The sequence below is a fragment of the Ailuropoda melanoleuca genome, chromosome 14 (genome assembly GCF_002007445.2).
Source record: "Ailuropoda melanoleuca isolate Jingjing chromosome 14, ASM200744v2, whole genome shotgun sequence".
Lineage (NCBI taxonomy): Eukaryota > Metazoa > Chordata > Mammalia > Carnivora > Ursidae > Ailuropoda > Ailuropoda melanoleuca.
The window spans coordinates 47,593,809-47,596,391 of NC_048231.1; the positions used below are offsets into that span (position 1 = coordinate 47,593,809).

At 48.1% G+C, this 2,583-nt stretch overlaps 1 protein-coding gene across 1 annotated transcript in view; it reads right to left on the reverse strand.

Moving 5' to 3' along the window:
- Positions 1 to 2,512, reverse strand: part of GNAL (G protein subunit alpha L) — a 39,301-nt gene extending 36,789 nt beyond the window's left edge. Inside the window, exon 1 of the mRNA XM_034642140.1 lies at positions 2,404 to 2,512. The gene's annotated coding sequence lies outside the window, so the exon portion shown is untranslated. The remainder of the gene's footprint in view (positions 1 to 2,403) is intronic.
- Positions 2,513 to 2,583: the final 71 nt, after the last annotated feature.

The following is a 2,583-nucleotide window of genomic DNA, read 5'->3' on the forward strand; positions in this document are numbered from 1 at the left end:
AACGCCGGGATCACGCCCTGAGCCGAAGGCAGATGCTTAACCACTTAACCGCTGTGCCACCCAGGCGCCCCCACTGTGGCTTTTAAACAACTGAGATAACATGTTGGAGACAGAGCTAGTGAGAGCCCGAAAGAAAGATAAGGGCCCTTCAGGAANCACTGTGGCTTCTAAAACTGAGATAACATGTTGGAGACAGAGCTAGTGAGAGCCCGAAAGAAAGATAAGGGCCCTTCAGGAACTGATGTGCCTCCTGAGACTCTCCCAGGGGGCGTCTGAGCTCCCCTGGGAAGCTTGCCCCCCTCCACACCCAAATCTAAACCAGCCTGGCTCTCGTGGAAGCAAATGGACACACCAAATGACAGGAGAGTAACCCCAGCAGTGTATTCACAAACATCAACTAAAGGGCATGCCGATTTAAAACGGGAATATTGATTTAAGGTAAGCCTTGAAGGAATGATTAAACATGGCAGGAGACGAGAAATTTTAAATAGGTTTCTAGTTCACACAAATTTTTAATTAGTAAATGGCTTCTTCTGCCTATGCCGTGGAGGGCCATTAATGCACTTGGGGCTCACTGCAGTGTGTATACAGCAGGTGGGCGCTGTGTATGGCCGTTTCACTACCCCTGCCACACCAAGACCGCTTGCCAGGCACACCTGCCGCCCACCAAATGCTTGCGGCCCAAATGCTCATGGACCGGTGGGGGGGATGAGCCAGTTCTCGGTCATCATAAGAACGAGGTTAAGTGAATCTTCTTAACATCATCAATCCTCCCCCATCTCAACCCTGAGATCCTCCCCCTTCCTCTCCGCCTACTCAGACGTGGTTTTAGGCTCTTCCTCCTGAAACCAACCTCTGGGGTTTGAACGTCCTTGTCCAGGGCCCTGTCAGAGCTCTATATATTCTGCCAGTCCCGAGTCTGAGCTCCAGGGTCCTACAACCAGCCGTCTGCTTCATCTCTCCCCTTAGGAATCCCCTCAGGTATCCCCACCCTAACTTCTCCAAATCAGAGCTTGGTATTGTCCCATCTCCCCATACACAACATCTCCCAGGTTCCTCCCTCTCAATAAATGGCACCGTGACCTTCCCTGCTGTCCTCCTTGATCCCCACTTTCCTCGGCCCCCGGCATTCTGATTCACCACCTCCTTCTGTCCCTTTGGGTCCCAGGGCTCACCTCCGTGGCTGCCACCGAGCCATCCCACTCGGGTCCTTGTTGCCCTCTACTAATTCTCCACACAGCAGCCAGAGTGACCCCGAATATCTCATGGAGCGGATGGCCACTCACTGCATTTAGGAGAAATCCAAGGTCCTTGGCAGGACTTTTGGCACCCGGGAGGTCTCTGGCCTCACTGACCTCTCTCATGTGTTTATGGCCACTCTTCCCTTACCCATCTGTCCCCAGACTGGCTTCTTGTCACTGCCTAGGACACGGCCAGCACCCGGTCCTCGGACCCTTGTCATTGGCTTCTCTGGAGGTGATGGTGCCTGAGTTCCTCTGGATGAGGAGGGGCTGGGGTGGCCGCACAGCTACCCTCTCCTTGAAATCGGTATTCACGGCGTAGCTCCGCCAGTGGGTTCCAACTCCTGTGAATTCCCAGATTGTGTGCTTACGGAATCCTTTCCACAGGTATGAATTTTTGGAGTTTACAGACTTAAAATGTTAAAGTGCTCATTTCTTGCTGTCCTAAGAGTTATATAAAACAACTTTAGCAGTATTTGTTATCAAAATAGCAAACGTATCTAGAAGTTCTTGACTAACATTCTTCCCGGGCCCACTATTGTCTAATGGTTATAGAATGAATCTAAAATAGCAAAGGAAGATGGGAAAATGAGCATTTCAGGGAAAAACAATGAGCCAGTCTAGGCACCAGAGAACTTTCCTTAATTTCATATGTCTCCTCATTACGTTTTTTCATCAAGGCTTTGCCTATCTAATTACCATATACTTTCAGTGTTCTGGTCTACTTCTAACATGTATAGGATGAGTCCTTATTACTTTAAGTAAGACCTTGGGCTTGGTTACAGATGTGGATGTTATTTTAAAATTTAATCTGGGGGCCCTGTTCCAAAGTGAAAATAAAATAACAAATATCTAAGTACATTCTAATTTATAGATACGCCTGTAATTTTATAGAAAGCAAAGAGATGAACAGAACTGAAAACAAGGGTCTGAGTAAAATGAATACACCTGTTTCTGGTTCTTCCTTGAAACACTGATTCCCGATGGAGTTTCAGTTTTCCATCTACCGAACCTGTACCCTTTTCAAAGCTGACTCCTGTAGGAAGATGTTAACGCTTTGTTCCTTGCACTCAAGAGAGTTCAGTTACCCTGGGAGGGCAGCATAACCGAGGGTGTAAGGGTAGCTTCAGAGAGGCCAGGCTGTGCCCAGAAGCTCACTTACTATTGGGCGCAGTCAATCAGCTGGTACTCGTTGGACCTCTCAAAGCACGCCTTCACGCCTTCATCATCCCAGAGTTTCTTCACGTGATCGAAGAATTCCTGACATTCGAGAAAGTTCGAAATAAGAAAGCACAGGTGTTAGAATCTTTTAAAAAGTTAAAAGTAAAAAGAAACAGCCCCA